The sequence below is a fragment of the Orcinus orca genome, chromosome 9 (genome assembly GCF_937001465.1).
Source record: "Orcinus orca chromosome 9, mOrcOrc1.1, whole genome shotgun sequence".
NCBI classification, from domain to species: domain Eukaryota; kingdom Metazoa; phylum Chordata; class Mammalia; order Artiodactyla; family Delphinidae; genus Orcinus; species Orcinus orca.
In genome coordinates, this window is record NC_064567.1 from 93,618,364 (window position 1) to 93,636,681 (window position 18,318).

Genomic DNA, 18,318 nt, shown 5'->3' on the forward strand with positions numbered 1-18,318 from the left:
TCAGTTAGAAAAAGTTAATCCTTGTAAATTCACCGGTCAGTGTGGTGTTCCGATAGCTTTGCTGTCTGGGTCCATCCTTCCTTCCTTTCCTTCCTTCCTTCCTTCCTTCCTTCCTTCCTTCCTTTCCTTCCTTCTTTCCTTCCTCCCTTCCTCCCTCCCTCCCTCCCTTCTTTCTTTTTCCTTCTTTTCTTCAGATTCATGGTATAAAATTCTTCTTCTATTTAAAGCTAATGGGACTAGAATATGAAAACTAATACAGAAATGTAGACTTTCGGTTCAACATAATAATTTGATGACACATATTTAGCACCTTCTTTTCTGATCTCTCCATTAGAAAAAATAGAGAAACGTCAGATTGGGCACTCAAAAGAAGAAGAGAAAAGAAAGAAAATAAAGAAAAGAAGAAAAGAAAGGATACCCACTATTCACCAAAGAGAAAGTTGGAGGGAATTCAGGAATATAGAATCCAGGTGAGCCCTAACCTAGGTGAAAATCAACCAGCTTGACTTTTGTCTCATGCAAAGGAAGAACCTATGTGGGACTTAAAAGGACAGAAATGCACAGGTACCCTTAAGATTAAGAGAGAAGGGAGATGGAGATGACAGTAAGCCCGGGAAGGCCAGAAGGGAACTTGAGGCTTTACAGTTACCATCCTCAGAACTGCAGGCCCTGGCCCTCAGCCTGCCTACACTTTGCCTGGATGGTGCCCTAACTAAAATTTAACATTGAGACAGTGAGCTCCATTTAAGAGCAGTTGTCTACAATTAGAGAAAGGGAGAAATGTCCCAGCTATCTTTGGGCTACTGAAAGAAATATGATTATAACACAAGATTAGTGTAACCTTCCTTTAGCCAGAACTTTAGGAAGTGGCAGCTCTCACTTAATTTGGTGAGGAAGGCCTGTTGAGTGAAGTGGGAGCTTGTACACATCACTAAGGCAGTCACACCAGTAAGAGAAGTGGGTGGTACCCAGCTAACTCCGGGTTCCCACCATATATAAGTCACAGCGTGGGTCTTCTGGTTATGGTTCTGTCTCTACTGATCACAGATAGAAAATGGACTTTGAATACAATTAAGCTGTTAAAAGTAAAGCCCCTCTGGTTTTGTTTGGAACTGTAAATTGTGTCCTGGGACAATTTCTGGTTCAACTCGTGTTAAGTAACAGCACTAAACAAGCAGGGATTACCATTTAAAGGATGAGTAAACTGCAAGGAAAAAAAATCATTCTCCCCCCTCCCCAGCTTTTTTGAGGTATAATAGACAAATAAGTTTGTAAGATATTTAAAGTGTACAACATAACAATTTGATACATTATTCATTGTGAAAGGATTCCCCCCACTGAGTTAATGCCTCCATCACCTCAGATCTATTTTTTTTTTTGGTGAGAACATTTAAATTTTAATCTTAGCACATTTTAATTATGCAATACAGTGTTATCAACTATAGTTATCGTGTTATATATTAGATCCTCAGAGGAAGACAGATACCTCATGGTACCGCTTAAATGTAGAATCTAAAAAAAAAAAAAAGTTGAACTTTGCCAGGGGCTGAGGGTGGGGAAGATAGAGAGATGTTGGTAAAAGGGAACAAACTTTAAGTTATAAAAATAACATTTATGGAAACATTTATTAGTTCCAAACACAGGCACTAGTATAAGGAATTTAGAGGAAATATTCCATCACCACTCCCACCCCAGGAAATAAACTTACTAGAAGATTAATAGTAAAATGTTTTTTAAAATATATTGAATTGTTTTCTTAACTGATGCTAAACTACATCAATTACATAAAGTAAAGCTTGACTTCAGATTTTTTAAATTCCCCAAATTAAAATATAATAAAGGCAGTGAAGCATAGATTCACTACTTCAACAAAATAGTGGAATAAAAGTCAAATACTGAAAATTTTTCTGTAGCTTAGAGGAAAAGTATGAGATAATTATGATGGAGAAAAGATAGAGACAAGGAGGAAATGCCTAGGAGATCAATATATTTATAATAGAAATTCATATTATTCACAAGGCATGTGAAAAAGGAGCAAAAATTATTAAATCATTGAAAAAAATTCCCTGAGTTAAAAATTTGATTTTTAGGTTATGACAGAGGAAAAAAATTAATGAAGGAATTGGACATAAACATATTTTAATTTCTGATAATGTAAAAATTCTATAAGCATACAACAGGGAAAGAAAAATAAGTTGCTAAACAAAAGGAGAGAAAAATCCAGTTGACCTCAGACATCTCAGTAACAAATATTATTAGATAGTATGAGTCATGTCTGTAGTTTTCAGTGAAAAGAAAATATTCTTGACCTAGAATTCTATATCCATTGAAACTATCAATCATTTATGAAAGGAACAGAAACACGTTCTCAGTCCTGAAAGTTTTACAACATAATATATTTCTTCTAAGTGATTAGCTTTCTCATATACTAGCAATAACCAGTTTAAATCTATAATAGAAAAAGATCTTTTTATTAAGCAACAAAAGTATAGTATAAAATACCTAGGAATAATCTAATGAGAGGTGTGCACAGTATGGTAATACGATCCATTCAGCAAGTATTTATTTAATATTTACCAGGTTTGTAATGTTGAAAGCATAATGAGGGACACATAAGAAAACTTGAATATGAATACCAAGCTCCTAAATGAGAAAAATCAACATTGAAAATATATCAGTCATCCTCCAAATGTGTCTATGATCTGTTTATCTGTCATATATGTTTGTATGTATGTATGTATCTACTAATTAAACTCTTCTGTGATTATTTTAGGATTGAGGGAGAGATTTGGAGAGATACTTATGTTGATGTATAAATGAGCGTATGATGGGAAAGGTTTTTTTTTTGAAAGAATAAGACTAATTTTGGAGGGAGAGGCACAGAGAATTTTTTTTTAATTACAGAACTTTTATAATTAAAATATTCAAGGGCTGGTATGAGCCCAAGATAAAAGTGAAATAGAACACAGTCAAGTTCATAAAGGGTGCCAAGTGTGTGTGTTAGAATTATTTTATTTTATTTATTTTTCAGTTTTTAAAATTTATTTATTTTATTCATTTATATATATTTTTTTGGCTGCGTTGGCTCTTCGTAGCTGCGGGCGGGCTTTCTCTAGTTGTGGCGAGCGGGGGCTACTCTTCGTTGCGGTGCGTGGGCTTCTCATTGTGGTGGCTTCTCGTTGCAGAGCACGGGCTCTAGGCATGCAGGCTTCAGTAGTTGTGGCTCGTGGGCTCTAGAGCTCAGGCTCAGTAGTTGTGGTCCACGAGCTTAGTTGCTGCGTGGCATGTGTGATCTTCCCGGACCAGGGCTCGAACCCATGTGCCCTGCGTTGGCAGGGTTAAGTGGATTCTTAACCACTGGGCCACCCGGGAAGCCCTAGAATTCTTTCAGTATTTGATTAAAGTGTGCTTTCATATTAATGGGGAGAGTGGATGGTGTTAAGGTTAGGCTACCTGGTTTAAAAAGATGTAACTGTTAGAAGAATACTGGCAAATGTTTCTCTAATTCCTGAGTGAAGAACTATTTTTTTAAACATGACTCCCAAGTTAAAAACTTTAAAGGAAAAAAAATTGATGGGTTAAACATCCATGACAGTGACATAAAACTGTCCACCAATCTCAGCCTCCTCTTCACATAGTATAGAGTATGGTGGGAAGCAGCTGTCCAGTCAGCTACATTTTCCAACACACTTGCATTGAGGAGAGGGCACATGACTGTTTCTCACCAGTGGAGTATGTGTGTGAGAAGGGGTTATTTCTGGGCCGTGGTGCCTATAGACCTCTACATTCTCTACATCTGTTTGCCAACTCAATGCATAGGCATCAAACCTATTTATTTTGTGACACCACAGAATGAAAAGACCTGGGCCTAAAATCCCTGCATGCAAGAAAGCTGCCCATTGACCAGGAAATTGTGGAATATTCATACAGTGGCATACAATTCAGCAATAAAATGGAATGAATATTTAACAACATATGAATATTTAGTATGTTGTTAAATATTATAAAAATCAATATCATGTTAAAATATGTTAAATATCAATAGATCATTCCAAATGTCCATCAACAGGTGAAAAAAAAATAAATTGTGGTCTATTCATAGCTAAGCAATCATGAACCTTTTATGTCAAAACTCCTAGGCTTGAGGGAAAGATTAAGACAGTGCCAAAAGCACTGCCCACATCTATTTACTTCAAATGATTTATTTCCAAAATATGCTCTTACTATCTTATAGGTATAGGTAATTGGTTAGACCATAGAAAGGAGACCACATTGAAGGTCTGCACTCCCTTTGTGGTCTACTTAGCGTTGCTCTCAATTGCTTATCTGGCAAATGGAGATAATAAACATGTAGGGTTTATATGAGTATAGAAATAATGTTCAAGAAGCAACTAGCACATAGTAGACAATAAATAAAGGCAGATAAAATTATTATCATTATTAGTGATGTTGTTATGACAGTACTTTCTTGCCAGTTGATCCAGAAAATGCTTTTTAATATTAAGGGTATATGCATGAATCTTCCCTTCTCAGGACATTAGGCCTAAGTTTTGGTATTAAAAAAAAAGGAATATTAATAAAATGAGTAACAAAGGCTTTGGTTGAGTCTTAATCTTTCGCTTAGATCTGTTTGAACTTTGTTGTCCTTGGAGGTCCATTATGCTTTACGTTGGAGAAAGAAGTAGCCAGCTGGCTCCTTTCAAAAGCGCTGCCATGTTTCATAGTAGTTAGATTCATACCTAGAGCTCCAAAAGGAAGGACAAGATTTAGGTGGGTGGGATTGGGAATGGATGTTGACGTGGGAAGGGTTGAAGTCAAGGTCAGAGTTACTTTCAGCAACAAATATCTAAGTGCATTCTCCCTTACAAATGTTTTTATTTTCCAAAACACTCCCCTCAAATGGCTATGGTCATTATTCCGGCAACACTCAGTTCCATTTCTCATACAAGGAGACATGTAAGATGTAGTAATAACCTCTGGAATAACCCTATACACATTAACTTCTCTTTCTATATTCCATTTTTTTTTTTTTGGTGATTGCACCAGCCATTCACCCAGTTCTCATAACAGTAAACATGGGAGTCAACCTTACCTCTCTCTTTTTTCACTACACACACACACACACACACACACACACACGCACCCAGAGACACACATCTGGTAAATCACCAAGGTGCATCAGTCCGAGATCTCCCCATGCCCACTGCCACTCCCAACTCTGGGCCACTCACATCTCCTTGATAAATTACTTTTCTTCCTTCCAGTCTTGCCTTCACTTACATCCAGCCTCCACTTGGCAGCCAGAGTATTCTTCTGAAAAGGCAAATCTGATGATATCATTTCATTACTTAAAGTATTAAATGGCTTTCCATTTCCAGCATTCTAAAATCTCAACACACTTGAAATCTTACTGGTTACTCTATGACTCACCCTTCACCATTTGCTGCCTTATACTTGGCCCACCCTTATTTAAGTACTTCCTGTCACCTGGAGATGTTGGTGCCTCTTAGCCTCTGGGTCTTTTAATATGTTATTCCCTCTGCCTGGAATACAGTACCTGATGGCCGGTGGTTGGCAGTTGGATCATTGTGATGATTAATTTTATGTCATCTTGATTGGACTAAGGGATGCCCAAATAACTGGTAAAACGTTTCTGGATGTATCTGTGAGGATGTTTCTGAAGGAGATTAGCGTCAAATAGGTAGACTGAGTAAAGAAAACCACCTTCCCCAGTGTGGTGGGCATCAGTCAGTCAGTTGAAGGCCTGAATAGAGCAAAAGCCTGAGGAAGGGTGAAGTTGCTCTTTGTGCTTGTTCAGCCATCTTCTCCTTCCTTCAGACATAAGCACTCCTGCTTCTCAGGCCTTCAGTCTCAGGCTGAATTATACCCCCAGTTTTCCTGGTTCTCCATCTTGCAGATCTTCTCAGTCTCCATAATTGTGTGAGCCATTACCTATAATGAATCTCCTCGTGTACATCCTATTGGTTCTATTTCTCCAGAGATCCCTGACTAATACAGCCACACACCTCAATACAGGTGTGTCTTAGGTTCCTTTAGATGTATATAACATCAAAAAAAAAAAACCCTCCCATACGCACATCCAGGTCCAACTCATAACCTACTTTTATTGCCAGCTCCCTCACCCAGAAAGGATGGCATTCCCTAGTGCCCAAAAGCATGGCCCAAAGAAGAGACACCACACTTCCTTTTTGTGCAACTCTTTGGGTGTGGCTGTGGTTCTTACTGGCCCCCACTAAAGGTGCCCAGCTGGTTTACCTCTCTGATTCAACCTCATCAATTATTTACACACATTCAAAATTCAAACTGACACAAGACCAATCATAACAGGCATTTAGTTTTTTCAGTCCTAGAAATTTCTTCAAATCATCTAAAAGGAGCCTCAGCTCCTGATTAATAAAAATTGGGGAAACCAGGTCCTAAAAGAATTTCTCAGGATTTCTGCTGATTCAGCATTCTCCACTGCCCCATTGCAGACTTGGTCACGTCTCACTTATCCCAGGGCCCTTAATTTTGATGTTTCTTCCTCCTGGAAGATTTCTCTGACCCCCCCACCCTTGGTCTTGCTAGGTTCCCCCACCAAGTGTTCCTAAATACCTTTTACTTCCCTGTGACGTTCTCTGTGCTAGACTATTTCTGGCCTGTGCTCTGAGCTTCCTGAAGGCTGAGTGTGTATTTGTCAAGGCCCTCACTGTATCCGCAGGACCTGGCATATGGCGGCTACACAATAAATAGAGCTGAACAAATAAATACAACAAATTGTGGCAAGAATAGAGATTGCATTAAAAGTTTATCTCCACTTTTCCCCTTTATCCCCAAGAGACCCCATCCTCCAGAATTTAAAGAAGAAAGTTGAACCCTTCTCACATTAAGCCTATCTTAAAAGCTGCTTTTAGAAACTCCAGTGCACACTCACACACCATTATATGTTATTTCAGGCTGGTGTAATAATAAAACTGTCAATCCTATGAATAAGAACTGTTTCTTTACTTGGATTCTTGCTCATGTTCGTGTATATTTATGTATTACTAGAAAAGCAGCATTCTTAAGATTTCTTAGATTGTTTTGATAAGATGTGACTCTACTTTTCCCAGCCTTTCTTATTATAAGAATCTTTAACAAGCACTTTAAAACAGTTTGCACATGCTACCTTACATTTTCATGTGATATAAAGTATAGTACAATCCTTTATTTTTAAAGGATTTTCTTGATAATATTTAAATAATGAAACTATTTCTGCTTGTGTAATGCTCTTTGTGCAAATAGAGTAGTTGTCAGTGTTTATACATGGGAAACACACCGATTCTTTAGTTTCTGGTGAGGGATAATTATCAATGATTATTATTTATAGGCAAAATTTTTAAACCATATATGTTTAATTTAAAGTACTTCTTTATTTAGGGGTGTTAGCTACAAGAGCCTTTGTTGTTGTTGTTAGGAAAAAAAGGTTTCGATGTTGGCTAATCTGGTAGTTTGTTTAATGCCTAAATTCACGTGACCTTTAAAAAAAAAAGAAACAGTTTAAGCCATTGAGTGAAGATGGGTGGCTCCACAAAGGGCAAAAGTCTTGTGTATAAGACCACAGGGAGCCCTGTCCCCGTGACCGCCACTGCCTTATTGATCTTAGCTAGAAAAGTGGGCCAAAGGTAGTGGCTTCTTCTGGCCATCGCAGGCTGCCTTTGAACAGTGTGATTCAGGGAGGAAGTAGAAACAGAGTGCTATCTCCACTGAAAAATGAAAAATGATCGGGAAAAAAATGGAGACACAGAAGGAAGAACACGTGGGATTTCAGACAACAGGCTAAGTCTTGGTCCTCCCTTCCCCACCCACCTCCCTCCACCATCTTCTCATACTCTTCCCTTCCTGTCACTGTTGACTGTGAACTTCTATTTTGTAAGTCAGTCCAGGGGAACAGTGGAGCATGATGGTGAGTTCCTTACCACCTCATTCATTCTGTGCTCATTCATGAGCGCAGAATCCCAATGTGTAGGAGTTTGGTGAGGCTCATTGTATGGACAAGGTATGTTATGTTTACAACTAAGGGGAGACGCTGACATCCCTGAGAGCCCATGTTTTCTGTTCAAACCAGAAAGAAGGCAATTGCGTTCTAAGGCACAACCAACCAAGGAATCCTAGCGTATCCTTTCTTAGCCCTGGTACTTCCCTGTAGTAGCCAACCACATACACTGAAAATGATGACATTGAAGGAGAGGGAAAAATAGGGCAACCTATTGATCTCTTTCCTTTCTGTCCTTCCTTACTCATCAATAAGCCAAAGGTAGAGAGTGTTGGTAAAGTGTGCACTTATCACAAAATAAAATAAAAGTAGTTGAGTTGGTTTTGTGCAGTGTTTCTGAAGTGCTGGTAAGAATGAAATACATATGCACCTACAAGGTGCAGAATATGAATTGTCTAATTTTGGTGATTTCAAGTAGGAGTTAAATGCTCTGATATTTACATCTAAAACTCTTGACTGCACAGTGGTAAAATTCATGCCAATAATTAAAATGTTTAATTTTGTTTTACCTTAAAACCACATTAAGGGACTTTCCTGGTGGTCCAGTGGTTAAGAATCCACGCTTCCACTGCAGTAGACATGGGTTTGATCCCCGGTTGGGGAACTAGGATCCCACATGCCTCACAGTGCAGCCAAAAAAAAAAAAAAAAACCCAAACAAACAAAAAAACGTTAAATAGCAAATGAAAATAAAACAAGTTGAGAGAGACCATCGACAAAAGGAAAGGGCTTTATATTTTAGTACTTTTAATGGCACCTTCCCCTGTTTTTTGAACAAGGAGTCCTGCATTCTTATTTTGCACTGAGCTGCACAAATCATGTAGCTAGCCCTGCTTGAGAGAGAAGACAAAGAAAAAGTCAGATCTTCACCGTGGTAGCCCCAGCGGTGGGCTGTAACCCACTGTTACACTGGTGTTCACTTCAGAGTTCTCTAAGCATTGCTGTCGTAGCTCTTTCACTTGTAGCCTTGGTTTCTCAGCAGCTCCTGAACTTACCTCTTGGCTTAAAGACTTACTTACTTACATTATTGCTGGAGCACTCCCCCTGTTCTGGATTCCAGTTGTAATTTAGCAACTTTCAAAGGGACATAGAGATCTCTGGACATTTTTAATTAATTAATTCATTTATTCATTAAGTAAATATTGAGAACCTGTGTTATGGTAAACACTGTCCTATGTGAACTGCTATGGACTGAAGTATGCCCTCTCAAGTTCCTATGTTGAAACCCTAATCCCCTACACGATGATATTTGGAGGTGAGGCCTTTGGGAGGTAATTAGGTTTGGATGAGATCATGAGGGTGGGATCCTTGTGATAGGATTAGTGCCCTTATAAGAAGAGATCAAAGAGCTTTCTCTCTCTCCCTCTCTCTTCATCATGTGAGGACGCAGCAAGAGGGCTCTCACCAGAACCCAACCATGCTAATACCCTGATCTCAGATTTTCCAGCCTCCAGAGCTGTGAAAAGTAAATGTCTCTTGTTTAAACCACCCCGTCTATGATATTTTGTTATAACAGCTGACTAAGACATGAACAAATGTGGTTCCTACCTTTGTGGGAGAAATGAGCATTAACGAAATAAACACAAAATTAAACACCAACTAAAACTGTAGAAAGTGCTCTAAAGAAAAATTACAGGGTACCGAGGAAAAATGAATGGGTGACCTGATTTAGATAGGGGTGTCATAGGAAGATGGTGATTATTTAGGGAACAGCGCTCCAGACAGAAGGAACAACACGTGTGAAAGTGAAAAGCGTTTCGTGTGGAGGAAACTGACAGAAGGTCTCTGTGCCTGTAAGTGTAAACACCAGGGTAGGACTGTGGTGGGCTCCTATTGTGCTTTTTTTCCCTTAAGTTCTGTTTTCTTATTTTATATTGCTGTAACTATGTGTGATAAAGTAAGTCTTAGTAAATGAAATACAGAGTAACCATACTTTCTGGACTTGAAACCAAAGACAAAATCAATGAAATGCAAATGTGCCCAAGGACTTCGACACTTTGTACGTGATTTGGGACAAGGCACTTTTCTCTTTGTACATCAGCTATTTCATCTTAACCTGTATATAGCAAGAGCCACCTTTAACATGAGAGACAATGCAAATGAAGCCCCTGACACGGGCCTCACAAAGAATAGTGCTCAGCCAATGACAGTTAATGTTAATATTATGAGGAGGCCAGGACAGAATGTTTGGGATCTAGACTCTCTCCTGACAGGCTGGGATCCATAGCTATGTGCTTTGTAGCTATAACATACAGCATGGTCAATATCATATATTACTGACTACCGGGTACTACATGTTAGTATTGTGATAAGCCAAATATTCTCTTAAACAAGGAAATTCAGAAAGCAGAGACCTTGTCAATCCAATTTCAAACACAAAGTAACTGAATTAGCCCTGCCACTCTAAAACTCCGATGCACACGGTGCTTAAAATGGCTATTCTGGGAGGCACTGAAGAATCTAATGCCTAATCAGTGAGTTTTATTTCATAGGATGAAACACTTAAGTTATCCAAAGGGGAAGAATGAACTCCCCCGGAAACTCATGTTTGTCACTGACCATCTGCCTATAATTGGAGTCAGGTGATTGCAGAGATCTCTCTTCACACATGGAAACAGCCTGGTGAGCTCAGTGATGTATATCAGACACTGTGAGTACTGCCCACATATTCCTCAGGGGCTTCATGTGTCAAAAGCAAGACAAAGCTCTCTAGTCCTCTTAACTGAACCTTGAATGATCCGTTCACCTAGTTATTCAACAAATACTGATGGATATCTATAATCAGTGTGCTAGGTACTGTTCTAGGTACTGGGGTAGAATATCTCATGATCTTTCCAAAGCAGTGCCTAACCTCTGAAACTATCCTATGCACTCAGTCTTGGAAACCACAGCACCAATTTCCATTACAAACAAGGGTTATGCATGAAGACAAAGAGTTGAACCAAATTTTTTATGCTAAGATGTTGCTTTACAGAATTTTCTGTAGAATGGGCGATTTTTCTCCCACTTGCCAGGCTGGCAAACTGGCAAAAAAAAATACCTCTTATTTAATCATATCAAATTATCCAGTCCTCCTTTATAGAACTTACCACATTGTATTTCTTACCACATTGTATATTCATTGTAGAATAAAAGTCACCTGAAAACTATGTACGTCACATAGAAGATGTTCTTTAAGTGTTTGGTGAATTGAGAGTTAACAGAAAACTAACAGTTTAATGAATGAATTTGCTCAGTGTTGAGATGTGTGTACCTTATGTTCTCAAGTAAATTTCAAATACTGGAATATATATAATCAAGCAAGATGTCTCTAAGCCTACTGCACTTCTACTCAACCGGCCATACCCCACATTTCAGTCTGAAAAAGTAGTCAGTGGAAACAAAGGAGGTCATATAGAGATTTGCAAAAATAGTTCTAAGTTTATGAAAGTTAAGTTGGATCTACTGAAATAAGGGAATTTTGAAAGGGAACCAACATGTTGTGTTTTATAAACAAAGCTTCAAAATGCCTAGCAGTAAACATTTAGATTGTAAGCAATATATCGAATCATTTAAGCAAGGTTTGCAAATGAAAGCCTTTGATCAAATGTAGCCTGCAGAAGAGTTTTATTTTTCACATAAAAAAAAAAAGTTGCATTTGAATCTCCTTAGGTGGGGCCTGCATTCCTTTGTTTCGCCACCACCTCTACCATTGCCTATTGCCCTTAAACTCTGCCGTTTGTATTGGTGTCTGGTCCCTAAAAGCATTTGCGTTTGGGTCTGGTTCCTCTTAGCCTTAGGGCAAAAAGCCATCCCATTTCACAGAGAATTCATCATTAACCTAAAACTGTTAAGATAAAGCTATAGCTAATTAGCGTGAGGAAGGTTCTCTTGTTTGGTTTAGATCAGGATTTGAAAGAGAGGACATATACCCAAATCCCTTCCCTATACTAAAACATAAAAAAGAAGAAAAATCTGGATGTTAAAAGCTATAATTCTTTGAACTCTTAAAATGTTAATAAAACCATGAGGCTTTTAAATATTTTATCTACAGCACTCACTATTGCTAAAATGAAGTCATCTCTTAAATCAGAACCTTATGATAGGGTGCTGCTTTGCTAGTTAAAGAGATGGTGCAAACCAGGGGGAGGGAGAGGCCACCTTCACCAGCAGTGGACGGTGGGGCTTGTTCTGGGTTGGACGCCGCCTGTGCGTAGCACCTAATGAAGACCAGCAGTGGCACATCTGCCAGGTCAGTGGGCAGATGTTCAAAAAGGAGTCTGGCAGCAGCCCACTGTCCAAACCATGCAGAGCTGACGTGCCACCTGTGTTGCACACTCCCTTCCCCTTGCTGTCTCACTTGCCCAGGGGGCATCCCTGCTGCCAGTTGGCCTTCTTGTGGGATAACAACACTATAGGACCTGCAGGCACTGAGCCACTCATGGTCAAACATCCTTGAACCCTAGGTTCCCTCCCTCTCCCACTTCTGCTCTTGTGGTTCAGGCTTTTACCCAGCTGACTCCTGACCTTGACCTGTGCTCCATTTTCAGCCTAGTTCTTCCCAGATGGGCACCCAGCTGTCACATGTTATCACTTTTTCTTTCCTTTTCAACTTCTGGTTTACTTTATAATTTCATTTTTAAGCTTTGGAAAATAGGGTATAGCTAAGTTATTCTGTTCCTAGCTGTACTAAAGCTCCACGATGGAAGAGCTTCTTCTCCAGAAACTGATACTAGACTGTTTCGGAAATGATGCTAGTACTTCACAAACATCACAGGGTACCACGGGGATTATAAAACGTCCAAGGACAGAATAGAAACAGAACTATTTATCCAAGAGAGAATCTTGGTTTTTTCTCGAGAGGATCATTTCATACATTTATTCAGGTGTAACTATTTCACAGGTAGCACCTGAAAGGCAGGGGCCATGACATATGCCCAGCTCCCTGCCTCTGTAGCATTCAGTTTTTACACATGTGGACATTCATAGAAATGGACCTAATTGTTTTCAATTGAATATATAGGACTTATATAACTGCTTGGGATCAACTAGTTGGTCTTCTATTCCATGAGGCAGTACAAAGGGCAATGCTTTTACACAGGGGCAGGAGAAATTTGGATGGGACAGTGAGTAAACATAATAAAGTGGTCGTGAGTACCATATAATTGTATTTCCTTGGGCATGACCCTGGGTATTATGCTGAAGGCCTAAAATAAATGGAGAAGAGCAGCTTAGGAGAGCCTAACTTCAACATCATGTAAGAAAAGTTGGGCATAGTAATAATAGCAGCCACTGTTGTGTTTGTTGTTTGTTTTGTTTTTGTTTTTTTTATGGAACACCCACTAAGGGTTAGGAACTATACTTGGTATTTTTTTCATGTGTTGCATTTTTCAAACTTCACGAAAGTGCTATCATTATGTTATAGAAAAGGAAACTTCCACTAAATGAGCAGAGATTCACACCCAGGTCTCTCTGGCATCAGAGTCCACATGGCTTCAGCTTCACCAGGCTGCCCCCATTATGCTCGTGATTTAAAACCTATGGCACTGGGAGTCTGGAAAGGAAACCGTCCATCTGATTGTGATCCAAACACCAGAAAGGCAGGAAAGATAAAAATAAAGAAGGAAGGTAGAATAGAGGGTAAGGAAGGCATCTGGGAACAGCTTTCACAAAAATAGAAGAGCAATTAAATTGATGTCTTCCAAAATGGTCTGGACTCACACACCTACAGCCCTGGCTGCTCTGTTTTATCTCATTAAATGCCTGGTTATGGATGGACAGGTTTGCCATCTGTTTAAAGAACAGTTTTCTGTTCTCCATGAACTGAGCTGCAGTGTCGAGGACAATTAAAGCGTCATTTCCACCGCCATCTCTCTCTCGGCGGGAACTCTGATATTGCTGGATCGTCGTGCCACTGCCGCACTGGCATCCGCTCCCAGCTACAATTTCACTGCTTTCCCACCTAACCTTCCCAGCAGAGGTAAGCCTTCCTGGCCAAGACGCAGGCTGTACAAGCATGAATGCCCACTCAGAAAAGAACAGAAGACAGATTAGGAATAGTTCCAGCACCCTCCTTCTTGGCAATCCCAGAGTGACGGATGCGACTTCCTGTGAAATCTAACGATAAGCTATTTTCAAAAATTCAGTTTAAAACTAGTGGGCAATGATGGGGTTTAATTTGAAAGTGACATGCTTAGAACTAGATCTGGAAGAGAAGCCAAGTGGCTTCACTTCTGACAAAGGAAAGAGATCCAGGTTGTAAATCCTTTGGGGACACCCTAAAAGAGAGACCCAGAATGGTGGCTGCACTTGGAGGGTAGAGGTACAACTCCAAGATGTGGCTTTGGAATGGGAGATGGGCTCCTGTGCTCCCTGTTTTAAATCAGGACAGCATCATGCAGTGATGATAAAAATAACAGCTAGTATTTATTGGGCAGTAACTGTGAACTACGCACAGTGCCAGGTATTTATTAATCAATGTATGTAATCCTTATAACAACACTAGGATGTAAAGATTGTTATTAAGAGTATTCATAGTTTACCAATGAGGAAACTGAGGTTTAGAGTTTAATTGACCTATTTGATATGTGGATGAGGTGAAATTTTAGACAAATCTGTTAGATAAATCTAACAGTTTGTCTTCAGATTCTGTGTCTATTGGGTAACCAATAATTTATTGTTCAGACTAGGACAGTTTTAGAAGTAAAACAGGGTGCTACTGACAATTATGCCAGGGCAACAAGCATAAACCAGGACTGCCCCAAGCAAAGTTCCCTGGAAAGCCTAGTCACCCTATTCACACTGCTTCCCCAGTAAGCTGAGTCAGAGAGGGTAAGGGTGTGTATATGACAGTATATCAGAACAGTTCATATTTACTGTTTCTGGGTGCATTGCAGTGATCTCAATTATTCTTTAGTAAATAATTCTTCTAAAGGGGATCTGGACACCTAACACTGCTTGCCTGAGCCCAGGAATTTTCTGGAAAAAAAAAAAAAACAAGCTCTATTCAACTCTAGAGCAAGAAAACAATTTTTGACAACACTGGGAAAGAAAAGAATAGGCCATGACCTTATTTGCATGTTTTCTGAGAATTGGCCCCTTACAACCCCATAGATGTGTGTGTGTGTGTGTGTGTGTGTGTGTGTGTATAATGTGCATATGTACATAATATGTGTATATATTTATTTATAAATATATACACATAAATTCATACATATACATATTTTCGAAGTATCCTTTTTACAGTTTATCATGTTGTTATTTCTGAGTTCCACTGCATCTCAGACTGGTTTGGGTCATTCAGAAATCTTTCAGCAAGTTGTCAAATGGTGATTCCTGTCACTTCTTTAGTGTTAATGTTGAGTTTGGATTTAGTGCATATTTCCTTCTCTCTGTTATGACTGTGTACCTAATACATTCTACTAAAGACCTCTATGATCTCTGTCAGAAATCCCATTGTCTCCAAGTGAGTATTCACTAATATTTATGCCATAAGGAACTCATTGTGAATGAGATCCAGTGGAAAAAAAGAAATTGAAGTGACAGTATCATAAATACAAACATTATTACAGTTTGTATCAACAAGATGCTTTAAGTTTCTTTTTCACTGAAATTCATCTTTAAAAATCTGAGTTCACATACATTCTGGTAACACTGTCTTTGTCCATGGGTACTAATGTCTAGCCAGTCCACCTTGAAACTCTGCTGTCTTGATGCAGCGTTAAAAGGAGCAAGATAATTAATAGGCACAAAGCTCCATGTGGATAAGAATCATAAATCTTGTTCTCTATTGCATCCCCAGGCCCCAGCATAGTATCTGGAAAAGTGATCAGTAAGTCTCTGAATATAGTGGGCACTCAATACATGTTTGTAAATACTTACATATATTTATTCAATCATAAAACAAATTTACTGAAATTTTTCTTTCTCTTCAGAATGCCATCACATTATTCGTGATTTCTGTTTATCATTAGATCCACGGGCAGTAAAGTGTAGCTGATGCAAAAGCCACACAAAAGACAAGAAATGAGGAATTAGAAGTGAACTTGTAGTAATATTTGTTCTCTCGTAAGAAAATACAAGTTATTGTATCAATAGAATGGTCTCTGTTACATTGGGTAGAGCTGCCAGGTAGTACATGAGCTCATGAGCAAGGGCAGTCCTAGTACCTAATTCCTGGCGTTCCCATGGCCCTTCACTATGTCCTCACATAGAGCCTCTCACGTGAACAATGGAGTCCTCCCAAGTTGAGAGCAGCTCACTGTGAGAACTTGAAACTGCAGGATTGTTTCTAAGATGCTTGCAAAGATTACACCTGTTATGGGTTGAACTGTGTCCCCCCAAAAGATATGCTGAAATCCTAACCCTCAGTACCTCTAAATGTGACCTTTTTTAGAAACAGGGTCATTGCAGATGTAATTAGTTAAGATGAGGTCATTAGGGTGGGTGCTCATTCAATATGACTGGTGTTCTTAAAAGAAGGGGAAATTTGGACACAGACATGCACCGAGGGAAGGTGATGCAGAGACATGAAGAGAGAAGACCGCTGAGTGATGACAGAGGCAGAGATTGGAGTGATGCTATCACAGCCGAGGAATGCCTGGGGCTACCAGAAACTGGAGGAGGCAAGGAGGCATCCTCCCCTAGAAGCATCAGAGAGCCTGGCCCTGCTGGCACCTTGATTTTGGGCTTCTGGACCCCAGAACCGTGAGAGAGCAAATTTCTGTTGTTTTAAGCCACTCGGTTTGGTACGGTAGCCCTAGGAAAGTAATAAAATAGCCGACTAATTTTCCAGTTCATATATCTTGATTGTAATATATGCTTTCTTATAGTGGACAAGTTCAATTTCATGGGTAATTCTCTTACCTGATCTCTACTGAATCGTTAGTTACCATCCTGTCTCAAGTAACCTAGGTACAAATAACTGCCCATTGATTCTATTATATGATGCCACTGTGACCCACATCAGCACCTCCAAGACATTCTAGGAGGTGGCATAATGTGACCGGCATGACAGTTCTGGATGGGGAGGGAAGCTTTTAAGAAAAATATCTGTTTTGCTTGTCTGATAAGTTATGGCAGAAAGTAGGTTCTAAGAAGGCAAAATCTGAGAAGGAAAATATTTTTTTCTATTTTTTAGCAACACTTAGGAGAAAATTTTCAAGAAACAAAACGTGGGCCTTCATGAGCTATCTCATTATGCTGTTAAAAGCACAAGTTTACTCTGAGCCCTGAATGCAATAATAATAAAAAGAAAAACGGGGCTTCCCTGGTGGCGCAGTGGTTGGGAGCCCGCCTGCCGATGCGGGGGACGCGGGTTCGTGCCCCGGTCCGGGAGGGTCCCATGTGCCGCGGAGCGGCTGGGCCCGTGGGCCGTGGCCACTGGGCCTGTGCGTCCGGAGCCTGTGCTCCGCGGCGGGAGAGGCCACAACGGTGAGAGGCCTGCGTACCGCAAAAAAAAAAAAATAATAATAATAAAAAGAAAAAAAATTTGCTCCAGCATTTTTTGCTTCTTCCCCATCTCAGCAAACCTGTTCTTATCTACCATATTTTGTTGCATTGAAAAAATTTTAAATAATCTTGTGCAGGGCAGAATATTTAAGAAAAGCTATTCCTTTCTCTGTTATTGTCTTGCACAGTGATTTCAAACTCAACTGTGAAATTATGTGATCCTTGCCCAGCAGATTCCAAGCCATGTCAGTTTGAGTCAGCAAACCCTAGTTGTCTATTTTACAAAGGGGAACTAGGGCCGATCTATAGCAGATGAAAGGCAGCCTCAGACACCTGATTATCTGAGACCCATGATTCAGTGATCCAAAGGATAAGGCTCCACCTGTGATCACTTGGCACTTCCTTAACCTTTGGTTCTTGCAGCCATAAAAACCCGTCTAAAAAAATTCCCACTTACAGTTTAAAATGAAAAAGATGCAAAGATACCTTAAGAGTGTGATTTAAGGGCAGTGTGTGTGGTTGGGTGCCCACTATCAGGAAGATTGAATTTGGCATAAATGTATTTCTATTACTTCTGGGTTGGTATCACTTAATACAGGACATAGCAGTAAATTAAGTGGTGTCTTAACCTGGGTCCCCCTTGGCTGAGAGTAGACAAAGGTTTGCATGAAGGTAGTTGGTTCTGGGGGAGGTGATCCCAGAGATCAGGAGTGAGGCACAGGGAAGAGTAAAATAAGGAAGAAAGTAAAACCAACAAGGGTCTGTTCTTAGCTTGGTTACCACTGAGGTCAACAAGGGTCTGGCCCTGCCAGGACTTTCTGAGGTGACTGCTGAACTATGGCCCAGACCTGAGCC

The 18,318-nt window shown here is 39.7% G+C and overlaps 1 long non-coding RNA gene across 2 annotated transcripts in view; it reads left to right on the forward strand.

Moving 5' to 3' along the window:
• The first annotated feature begins 339 nt into the window (after positions 1-339).
• LOC125965335 (uncharacterized) overlaps positions 340-18,318 on the forward strand; it is an 87,642-nt gene continuing 69,663 nt past the window's right edge. For both annotated transcript variants that reach the window (XR_007479095.1, XR_007479094.1), the window contains exon 1: positions 340-470. This is a non-coding gene — a long non-coding RNA (uncharacterized LOC125965335). The remainder of the gene's footprint in view (positions 471-18,318) is intronic.